The sequence below is a fragment of the Oncorhynchus tshawytscha genome, linkage group LG23 (genome assembly GCF_018296145.1).
Source record: "Oncorhynchus tshawytscha isolate Ot180627B linkage group LG23, Otsh_v2.0, whole genome shotgun sequence".
NCBI classification, from domain to species: Eukaryota; Metazoa; Chordata; class Actinopteri; order Salmoniformes; family Salmonidae; genus Oncorhynchus; species Oncorhynchus tshawytscha.
Window position 1 is genome coordinate 14995118 of NC_056451.1, and position 12304 is coordinate 15007421.

The 12304-nt window shown below is 43.8% G+C and overlaps 1 long non-coding RNA gene across 1 annotated transcript; it reads right to left on the reverse strand.

The window, feature by feature from the left end:
* Positions 1-1991: 1991 nt before the first annotated feature.
* Positions 1992-4087, reverse strand: LOC112222612. Its single transcript, XR_002949160.2, has 3 exons — positions 3685-4087; positions 3339-3466; positions 1992-2433 (listed from the first exon to the last, which is right to left on the reverse strand). It is a non-coding gene; the product is annotated as an uncharacterized LOC112222612 (long non-coding RNA).
* Positions 4088-12304: the final 8217 nt, after the last annotated feature.

A 12304-nucleotide genomic window follows, 5' to 3' on the forward strand; every position in this document is an offset into this window, starting at 1 on the left:
CCGATACCAATTATTGGAGGACCAAAAAAAGCCGATACCGATTAATCAGCTGATTTTTAAAATGTATTTGTAATAATGACAATTACAACAATAGTGAATGAACACTTATTTTAACTTAATATAATACATCAATAAAATCAATTTAGCCTCAAATAAATAATGAAACATGTTCAATTTGGTTTAAATAATGCAAAAACAAAGTGTTGGAGAAGAAAGTAAAAGTGCAATAAGTGCCAGGTAAGAAAGCTAACGTTTAAGTTCCTTGCTCAGAACATGAGAACATATGAAAGCTGGTGGTTCCTTTTAACATGAGTCTTCAATATTCCCAGGTAAGATGTTTTAGGTTGTAGTTATTATAGGAATATTTCTCTCTATACGATTTGTATTTTTTATTTTTTAGTATTGCCAGTGTATGTTGATGGAATTTATAGGTTTAAATTAATGATTAGAATACTCCACCCTGAAACCATATAATTGTATGAAATTGATTAGAATCATAAAGTTATATTTAATGATGTGTGTGGTTTTAGTCAGTAGAATTATATATCCGTGAGTGTAGTTTTTAGTCAGAATTAGGGTAAAACAATATATCTGTACAATGTCTATTATCGTATCTTAAAAATAAACTGTCTGAGCAAGATTCAGTGCCGACCTTGGCTGGGGGCCACTGAGAGGACTTCCCACGGTCTCCCTATCTTGATGGAGGACGGGGAGTGATTCTCACGGACTCCCCTAATCTTTGTCGGCTGGGTAGCAGGACAGTGTGTGCGTAGGATACCTAATGTTTGTGTGTGAAAGTATGTGCGTGTGTGCGTAGGATACCTAATGTTTGTGTGTGAAAGTATGTGCGTGTGTGCGTAGGATACCTAATGTTTGTGTGTGAAAGTGTGTGCGTAAGAAGCCAGTATAAAATGAATGGTTTTGTACAACAGACCAGCGCTCTCGTGAATAAACCTTTTTGACTATTTTAGCTGGGCCTCCGTCTGTTTCATTCGACCAGTATCTTACAAATTCTAGGTCATAGACTGAGTAGTATAATTGAATTGGGTTAGGAACCTTGAGAACATAATTCTCATGACAGTGTAACAGTATAGCTTCCATCCCTCTCTGCTACCTGGGCTCAAACCAGGAACACATCGACAACAGCCATCCTCGAAGCAGCGTTACCCATCACTCCACAAGGAGAACAACCACTCCAAGTCTCAGAGCGAGTGATGTTTGAAACACTATTAGCGCGCACCCCGCTAACTAGCTAGCCATTTCACATCGGTTACACCAGACTAATCTCGGGAGTTGAGAGGCTTGAAGTCATAAACAGCCAAAGAGCTGCTGGCAAAACGCACTAAAGTGCTGTTTGAATGAATGCTTATGAGCCTGCTGGTGCCTACCATCGCTCAGTCAGACTGCTCTATCAAATCATAACATAATGACATAATAATCATAACATAACAACACACATAAATATGAGCCTTAGGTCATTAATATGGTCGAATCCATAAACTATCATTTCGAAAACAAAACGTTTATTCTTTCAGTGAAATACGGAACCGTTCCATATTTTATCTAACCGATGGCATCCCTAAGTCTAAATATTGCTGTTACATTGCAAATCCTTTAATGTTATGTCATAATTACGTAACATTCTGGCAAATTATTTCGAAATGACCTGACTCTGCGTGCAATGAACGCAAGAGCAGTGACACAATTTCACCTGGTTAATATTGCCTGCTAACCTTTCTTTTATCTAAATATGCAGGTTTAAAAATATATACTGTGTATTGATTTTAAGAAAGGCATTGATGTTTATGGTTAGGTACACGTTGGAGCAACGACAGCCCTTTTTCGCGAATGCGCACCGCATCGATTATATGCAACGCAGGACACGCTAGATAAACTAGTAATATCATCAACCATGTGTAGTTATAACTAGTGATTATGATTGATTGATTGTTTTTTATAAGATAAGTTTAATGCTAGCTAGCAACTTACCTTGGCTTCTTAATGGATTCGCGTAACAAGCAGGCTCCTCGTGAGGCAGGTGGTTAGAGCGTTGGACTAGTGACCGAAACAAGGTAATAATCTGTGGTTCTGACCCTGAAAAAGGCAGTTAACCCACCATTCCTAGGCCGTGATTGAAAATAAGAATGTGTTCTTAACTGACTTGCCTCGTTAAATAAAGTTATTAAAAAATATATATATATTTTTAAAAAATCAATTTAAAAAAAATCGCCAAAATCTACTACTGTCCCCATTGTCTCCTTCCACCAGCCCTATACTGCTGCAGGCCCCACGCTGCACCCTGCTCTCTGAGGGCCGTCGCCACGTTGCCATGGCGATCCCCATCTCCATCGTCTCCTGGTGCCCCTGTGGGGGATGTGGGGGCAAGTTAGCGCCGCAGTCCACAGGCCCAGCTGCTCATCATCACTGGAGTCTCTGGAACATACAGGTTATACCACTGTTACAACACACAACTGCTCTTCTGTATGACTAAGAGACACATTCTAGTTCATTAATTCTTATTCCACATTAGTTATATATTTAGTTACTACGTTACAAATTGTTTCTAGTGACAAAATGCAATTGGGGCAAGTGAGTAACTTACTGTATTTTAAGTGTAACCAAACAAAGTGTAACACGATAGTTAAGTGGGCAGCTAGAGTCTAACATGTTTAACAGTCTAACGCGTGGTCATCATGAGTAATATGTCCCTGTGGATGCCTCCCAGCTCTTTCTCACAGTCCTCCTGAAAGGTCAGGGGTCCCATGCAAACTGCACACACCTGGCCCATACTCTGGAAGCACTGCTTACACTATATGTAATGTTAAAACAGCACACGGATTAGAGTGCAACAAACCACAGTGGAGTAGTTGAATGGAACAGAAAAGTCAGATTGCCAAGAGGAACTTAAAACTCATCAAGACCAGGGGCTATTTCACAAAATAGTATCAAAGATATGGCCTGCAAACATGGGTTAACATTCTGAAACAGCAAGTAACAAGTAATAAGTAATTGCAAAGAGTTGCAAATCTGGCTTTGAGAAACACCCCTCGTTGTGCTTCACCAAAGTTGTTAGCTGAATTCTTATCCTTATAGGCTGAGTCAACAGTTTAACAGAGTCAACTCCCTCACTGTACACACAGTAAGGTCAAACTCCATTTGATTTTACAAGGAAAGAAGGTAAGATTTTATGACACAAAAAAAAGCGGTACATGAAAGGCAGGTAACTTTTATGAGCTTGTAGAGGAAACAGATCTATCTACTTTTCAAGGGGGTCCTATAAACAAAAACAAAATCCCCAAACAAAGACAACCTTAAAGGCCTGAGTTCGGCTGCTGTACCTTTACACTGAGGAGTGATGCATGTGACCATGCTGGGGTCATCCTGTCCCTCTCCTCCCCTTCCACAGGCCATGCAAGAGACAGAGGACACCCCCATAATTTCAGCTAGGTAGGACCCACCTGGGAGGCTAGATTAAAGAACACATCATTAGCTGTAATAACATTAGTGATGTGTCAAAGCTATCTGTACACACATCCACTATAAATATGTGTAATGTGTTACAGTCCTGTACTATTCTGGATTTGCATGGGCAAAAAAATGCACTAGTTAAAATACTAACATGGTGAAAAGATGAGAAATGGCTTCAAGAATGAGAGATTTAGGTGAAATTGACATTCATTTTACCAGGTTGTGAGTGTCTGGAGGAATCTGGGTCCCTCTTCTTCTGCCCTTTTCTACAGACCTCAGCAGGGCTTTACCTAGAGACTGAATCCTCCTGTGGAAGAGCTGCACCCGTTCCTGCCCCACAGAGGAATGAGAAACACCATTACCTGCTCTATGTTATGTTAAAAGTGTCTGGAAGTGTCTGGATCTGGAAAAGGTGCTGGACAAATAGAATGCATCTGGAGCATGGCCCAGTAGATAATCTATAGAATTTCCTGATCATGCTTTGTCAATCTCAGAGAAGAAATTAGATTGTCACCAGGGCAAGACAATAATTACCTATCGGCAGACAATAGACATATACAGGTCATTGCCAAAATAAAGGAAACACTTGAGTAAATTAGGGATACAAAGTACACTGCTCAAAAAAATAAAGGGAACACTTAAACAACACAATGTAACTCCAAGTCAATCACACTTCTGTGAAATCAAACTGTCCACTTAGGAAGCAACATTGATTGACAATAAATTCCACATGCAGTTGTGCAAATGGAATAGACAACAGGTGGAAATTATAGGCAATTAGCAAGACACCCCCAATAAAGGAGTGGTTCTGCAGGTGGTGAACACAGACCACTTCTCAGTTCCTAACGCTTCCTGGCTGATGTTTTGGTCCCTTTTGAATGCTGGCGGTGCATTCACTCTAGTGGTAGCATGAGACGGAGTCTACAACCCACACAAGTGGCTCAGGTAGTGCAGCTCATCCAGGATGGGACATCAATGCGAGCTGTGGCAAGAAGGTTTGCTGTGTCTGTCAGCGTAGTGTCCAGAGCATGGAGGCGCTACCAGGAGACAGGCCAGTACATGAGGAGACGTGGAGGAGGCCGTAGGAGGGCAACAACCCAGCAGCAGGACCGCTACCTCCGCCTTTGTGCAAGGAGGAGCAGGAGGAGCACTGCCAGAGCCATGCAAAATGACCTCCAGCAGGCCACAAATCAAATCAAATCAAATTTATTTATATAGCCCTTCATACATCAGCTGATATCTCAAAGTGCTGTACAGAAACCCAGCCTAAAACCCCAAACAGCAAGCAATGCAGGTGTAGAAGCACGGTGGCTAGGAAAAACTCCCTAGAAAGGCCAAAACCTAGGAAGAAACCTAGAGAGGAACCAGGCTATGTGGGGTGGCCAGTCCTCTTCTGGCTGTGCCGGGTGGAGATTATAACAGGACATGGCCAAGATGTTCAAATGTTCATAAATGACCAGCATGGTCGAATAATAATAAGGCAGAACAGTTGAAACTGGAGCAGCAGCACGGCCAGGTGGACTGGGGACAGCAAGGAGTCATCATGTCAGGTAGTCCTGGGGCATGGTCCTAGGGCTCAGGTCCTCCGAGAGAGAGAGAGAGAGAAAGAGAGAATTAGAGAACGCACACTTAGATTCACACAGGACACCGAATAGGACAGGAGAGGTACTCCAGATATAACAAACTGACCCTAGCCCCCGACACATTAACTACTGCAGCATAAATACTGGAGGCTGAGACAGGAGGGGTCAGGAGACACTGTGGCCCCATCCGAGGACACCCCCAGACAGGGCCAAACAGGAAGGATATAACCCCACCCACTTTGCCAAAGCACAGCCCCCACACCACTAGAGGGATATCTTCAACCACCAACTTACCATCCTGAGACAAGGCTGAGTATAGCCCACAAAGATCTCCGCCATGGCACAACCCAAGGGGGGGCGCCAACCCAGACAGGATGACCACAACAGTGAATCAACCCACTCAGGTGACGCACCCCTTCCAGGGACGGCATGAGAGAGCCCCAGTAAGCCAGTGACTCAGCCCCTGTAATAGGGTTAGAGGCACACCCAATTTTTCAGTTTTTGATTTGTTAAAAAAGTTTGAAATATCCAATAAATGTCGTTCCACTTCATGATTGTGTCCCACTTGTTGTTGATTCTTCACAAAAAAATACAGTTTTATATCTTTATGTTTGAAGCCTGAAATGTGGCAAAAGGTCGCAAAGTTCAAGGGGGCCGAATACTTTCGCAAGGCACTGTATCTACAAATTCTAACTTTTGGGAGGGGCAGAAAACAGTTGTCAACCAGCGATTGAGTTGTGAGACTCTGCTGTAGAGCTCATCACTCCCCCTAACTGGGAGGGGGCCAGAGACAATTACTCGATGCCGACACATCTTTCTAGCTGATTTACACGCAGAAGCTATGTTGCGCTTGGTGATCTCTGACTGTTTCATCCTAACATCGTTGGTGCCGACGTGGATAACAATATCTCTATACTCTCTACACTCGCCAGTTTTAGCTTTAGCCAGCACCATCTTCAGATTAGCCTTAACATCGGTAGCCCTGCCCCCTGGTAAACAGTGTATGATCGCTGGATGATTCGTTTTAAGTCTAATACTGCGGGTAATGGAGTCGCCAATGACTAGAGTTTTCAATTTGTCAGAGCTAATGGTGGGAAGCTTCGGCGTCTCAGACCCCGTAACGAGAGGAGTAGAGACCAGAGAAGACTCGGCCTCTGACTCCGACTCGCTGCTTAATGGGGAAAACCGGTTGAAAGTTTCTGTCGGCTGAATGAGCGACACCGGTTGAGCATTCCTACAGCATTTCCTTCCAGAAACCTGTGAGAAAGTTGTCCGGCTGCGGGGACTGTGCCAGGGGACTTATACTACTATCTGTACTTACTGGTGGCACAGACGCTGTTTCATCCTTTCCTACACTGAAATTACCCTTGCCTAACGATTGTGTCTGAAGCTGGGCTTGTAGCACAGCTATCCTCGCCGTAAGGCGAGTACAGCGACTGCAATTAGAAGGCATCATGTTAATGTTACTACTTAGCTTCGGCTGTTGGAGGTCCTGACGAATCATGTCCAGATAAAGCGTCCGGAGTGAAAAAGTTGAGGGAAAAAATAAAATGAAAAAAGGAAAAAATGTGCATGTGTCTGCTCAAACGGTCAAAAACAGACTCCATGAGGGTGGTATGAAGGCCCGGCGTCCACAGGAGGGGGTTGTGCTTACAGCCCAACACCGTGCAGGACGTTTTTCATTTGCCAGAGAACACCAAGATTGGCAAATTCGCCACTGGCGCCCTATGCTCTTCACAGATGAAAGCAGGTTCACACTGAGCACATTTGACAGACGTGACAGTCTGGAGACGCCGTGGAGAACGTTCTGCTGCCTGCAACATCCTCCAGCATGACCGGTTTGGCGGTGGGTCAGTCATGGTGTGGGGTGGCATTTCTTTGGGGGGCCGCACAGCCCTCCATGTGCTCTGAGATCCTCAGACCCCTTGTGAGACCATATGCTGGTGCGGTTGGCCCTGGATTCCTCCTAATGCAAGACAATGCTAGACCTCATGTGGCTGGAGTGTGTCAGCAGTTCCTGCAAGAGGAAGGCATTGATGCTATGGACTGGCCCACCCATTCCCCAGACCTGAATCCAATTGAGCACATCTGGGACATCATGTCTCGCTCCATCCACCAACACCACGTTGCACCACAGACTGTCCAGGAGTTGGCGGATGCTTTAGTCCAGGTCTGGGAGGAAATCCCTCAGGAGACCATCCAGCCACCTCATCAGGAGCATGCCCAGGCATTGTAGGGAGGTCATACTGGCACGTGGAGGCCACACACACTACTGAGCCTCATTTTGACTTGTTTTAAGGACATTACATCAAAGTTGGATCTGCCTGTAGTGTGGTTTTCCACTTTAATTTTGAGTGTGACTCCAAATCCAGACCTCCATGGGTTGATAAATTTGATTCCCATTGATAATTTTTGTGTGATTTTGTTATCAGCACATTCAACTATGTAAAGAAAAAAGTATTTAATAAGAATATTTCATTCATTCAGATCTAGGATGTGTTATTCTAGTGTTCCCTTTTTTTGAGCAGTGTATATTAAAAGCAGATGCTTCTACCCAGGTGTGGTTCCTGAGTTAATTAAGCAATTAACATCCCATCATGCTTAGGGTCATGTATAAAAATGCCCAGTTGCCCATTATTTTGGCTTCCATGGCTAGAAGAAGAGTTCTCAGTGACTATGAAAGAGGGGTCTCAAAGCAGTATAGGGGGTTTAAAGGGTGTTTGTGTGTCTCAGTCACCAGATCTCAATTCTCAACCCAATTGAACACTTATGGGAGATTCTGTAGTGGCGCATGTTTACGGGAGGCAACAGTCATATAATATAATTATTTAACATTGCTATTAAATTGTATTCACTTATAGGAAGTTGCTAGCTATCCCATAAAGCCATTAGCGAAAACCACATTATCTCTGTGGTCTGGCAACTTCCTGTTCTTCGACAGACTCTGGCTGGACTAAAGATGACGTAAAGTTTGAAAAATGTTAAAGTTTGCAGCGTCCGTCCTGCAACGGAGCCTTCAACTGCAAGGGGGCATTGCGTTTGCACTCCATTATGGACTTCCCCATTGAAAAGCATGACATCCGGAGCAATGCAACGGAGTGCTTATGGGTGATGTGAACGAGGCTTGAGACAGCGTTTTCCACCACCATTAACAAAAACCCAAATTATGTAATTTCTCATGGAAGAATGGTGTCGCATCCCTCCAATAGAATCTATGCCAAGGTGCATTGAAGCTGTTCTGGTGGCTTGTGGTGGCCCAACGCCCTATTAAGACACTTTATGTTTCCTTTATTTTGGCAGTTACCTGTACATAGAGTTATGTGTGCACATAGACAAAGTTACGGTACACAGACCCAGTGCTGAGGCTCAACATTCTGTACATGGTTTGAATTCCATCTGATCCAACAGTCTAGTATAAAATGTAGTGACACTAAACCTGAAGCTGCTGGCAACGTGTATGAACACTGCCATTAGAATGATGCAACACCTTCCCTGTCACACCAGTTTGTAATAGATAACGGCTGATGCTAACCGTGCCACTACTAGTATACAAACAATGACAAAGACCGCCACTACATAAGACCAGAATCGACAACAAAATGATAGTTTTTTTCCCTGGTTTAATAGTTTATCTACCTTTGGCACGACAAGAAGAGAACGTGATCAAGCTGTATTAACTTTTTAAGCATAACATTTCTGTCTGTTCTTTTGTCCTGAAATCAAGATAAGTACATCTGTATTGCTGTGCAGTGCTGACCTTGTTTCAATTCTATGCATGGTTCACATTCCTCTTTCTCCTAGACTCCCAGACCAGCAGACTACTGCAGAACAAGTTCTATTCTGCCTGCACAAAACCACAACCTGTAGTGGCTATCGTGAACAAATCTATCTGTGGATCTTTTTATTTCATTGTAGTTGTTATGTAACTGACAGCCCCTAACTCATCAGTGTTTGCAGATCTAAATGAAATGGATAGGTGTAAGCGACAGCTAAGTCCACTGGGAAGGTATCCATTTATTACTACACCTACCTGGTTCACTGAGATCAGCAAACACAGAAGTGGTAAGGGCTAGAGGACGGGGTTTGGGACTGGACAGGTAAAGAGAGAGTTGTGACTGGGTCATAACGTACCCGTTCTCGTTTCGGGTAGTACCTGGCACACACGAGCCTCCTTAACTCCTTTTAAGAGAGAGGAAGCAAAGCAAACAGCTTATTCTGGCCACTGGGTGTCAGTGTTAAACAGCAAAAAATACAGAGACCCTGTAGAATTTACTCCATATCCCTAGGCCAAGGCATAGATACAGATAACAGCCAAAATAAAGGAAACACATAAAGCATCTTAATAGGGAGTCGGGCAACCACGAGTCAGAACAGCTTCAATGCACCCAGGCATTGACTGTTGTGTCTGGAGCTCTACTAGAGGGATGAGACACCATTCTTCCACGATAAATTCCATAATAGGTGTTTTGTTGATGATAGAAAACACGTTCTCAAGCACCGCTCCAGAATCTCCCATAGGTGCTCAATTGGGTTGAGATCTGGTGACTGAGAAGTCCATGACATATGGTTAACATCATTTTCATGATCATCAAAACATTCAGTGACCACTATTGCCCTGTGGATAGGAGCATTGTCATCTTATGGGAGCATAGCCATGGTAGCAATAATAATGGCCCAAATAATTTTATACATGACCCTAAGCATGATGGGATGTTAATTGCTTAATTAACTCAGGAACCACACCTCTGTGGAAGCATCTGCTTTCAACATACTTTGTATCCCCCATTTACTCAAGTGTTTCCATTATTTTGGCAGTTACCTGTATGTTAATCTTAGGGGCAAGTGCTACCAGATATTTTAATGTTAAAATTCCACCAAAAAATATATTTACTGAACAAAAATATAAATGCAATATGTAAAGTGTTTGTGCCATGTTTAATGAGCTGAAACAAAATATCGCAGAAATTTTCCACACACACAAAAAGCTTATTTCTCTCACATTTTATGCAGAAATGTGTTTACATCCCAGCTAGTGAGCATTTCTCCTCTGCCAAGATAATCCATCCACCTGACAGATGTGGCATATCAAGAAGCTGATTAAACAGCATGATCATTACACAGGTGCATCTTGTGCTGGGCACTCTAAAATGTGCAGTTGTCACACAACACAATGTCTCAAGTTTTGAGGGAGCATAAAATTGAAATGCTGACTGCAGGAATGTCCCCCAGAGCTGTTGCCAGATAATTATTATTATTTTTTAATATATATATTTTCTTAAATTTGACCCCCCTTTTTCTCCCCAATTTCATGGTATCCAATAGTAGTTACTATCTTGTCTCATCGCTACAACTCCTGTACGGGTTCGGGAGAGACGGGAGAGACGAAGGTCGAAAGTCATGCGTCCTCTGAAACACACCCAACCACTGCTTCTTAACACAGTGTGCATCCAACCCGAAAGCCAGCCGCACCAATGTGTCGGAGGAAACACCTGGAGACCTTGGTCGTGGTCACTGAATGTTAGCGTGCACTGCGTCCGGCCCGCCATAGGAGTCGCTGGTGCGCGATGAGACAAGGATATCCCTACCCTAAACCGGATGACGCTAGGTCAATTGTGCGTCGCCCCATGGACCTCCCGGTCGCGGGCGGCTGCGACAGAGCCTGGGCGCGAACCCAGAGTCTCTGGTGGCACAGCTAGCGATGCAGTGCCCTAGACCACTGCGCCACCCGGGAGGCCCATTGCCAGAGAATTTAATGTTAATTTCTCTACCATAAGCCGCCTCTAACGTCGTTTTAGTACATCCAACCAGCCTCACAACCGCAGACCACGTATAACCACGCCAGTCCAAGACTTCCACATCCGGCTTCTTCACCTGCGGAATCAGTCACCTGGACACCCGGACAGAGATCAGTCACCTGATATGAAAATGGGGTTGCGGGAGAATTTCCAAAATTCCCCCAAAATCTAAATATATACCTTTATATGTATAAATTATTAAACCAGAGAGCGCTCTTAGATCATGGGAAAAGGCCGCACTTGACCGTTGCACTTGAATCATTCCCACGGTGAATGGCTAGGCCCACTAACCTATGAAACCATACACTATTGCAGAGACTTTGATATTACCGGCTGCAATTGATATGGTGAAAACAATGTGTTGGGAGGCAGAGGCACAGAAACTCACATCAATACCTTTGTCAGATAACACTGTTAAACAAATAATTTATGATATTGCTCACAATCAAGAGGAAACTCTGACTGAATGACTCAAAAACTTCCAAGCTTATGCTATTCAAATGGACGACAGCTGTTAGGGCCGAGATGCCTATGCATTGACTTTTGTTTGCTATACATGTCGGGGGATGCTATTCACAAGGACATATTGTTCTGTCTCACGATTTCCAAGTATGAAACGGCATATGGAATGTTGAGCGTGCTGCGTGGCTATATTAACGACAAACAGATTCCATATGGGATCGAATGGTGGACATTTGCACAGATATGGCTCCATCTATCAGGGGATGGGGGGCAGGCCTCTGCACTCTAGTTATGAATGTGTCTCCCTCTGCAATATGGATGCATTGTATGATACACCGAGAGCAACTGGTGGCAAAAGAGCTGAGCACAGAATTCGGAGATATACTGCAGCAGGTAACTTCGATTGTTAACTACATCAAACCACATCCACTGCGCACACGCCTGTTCGCAAAACTATGTGGAGATATGTGATCAGAGCATGGCAATGTTTCACATTGAGGCTTGGTGGTTATCAAGGGGGAGTGTTGGAGAAAAAAAATGCATTGAGAGAGGAACTGTTGTCATTCACAATGGGATGTTAAAAGAAAAAGAAAAAAAGACTTCTGTGTAATGAAAAGAAAATAACAGAAGTGTCCCACACAGTGATAACTGCTCACCTCCAACGCTTGGATGAGTACTTTGGGACGGACCTACTTCCCAATCCGTTTCGACTGTGATCCTGGCTCAGTTGACATGCAGGTAAGTGAAATTGAACAGCTGATCTAGCTGCCATCTGACCAAATACTGCAGACAATGCATTCACGGGTCACTACGGAGGAGTTTTGGTTCTTTACTCAAAGGCCCTGCTGTTTCCCTCTGAGCATTAATGCTGAGTTCAAAACAACTGGGAACTTGGGAAATGGGACCGTGGAAATCTCCGACTTCCATGCGGTCACTGCAACTGGAAACTCGGAAAGAAATTAGCTACAACTGGGAAAAATACACTGCTCCAAAAAA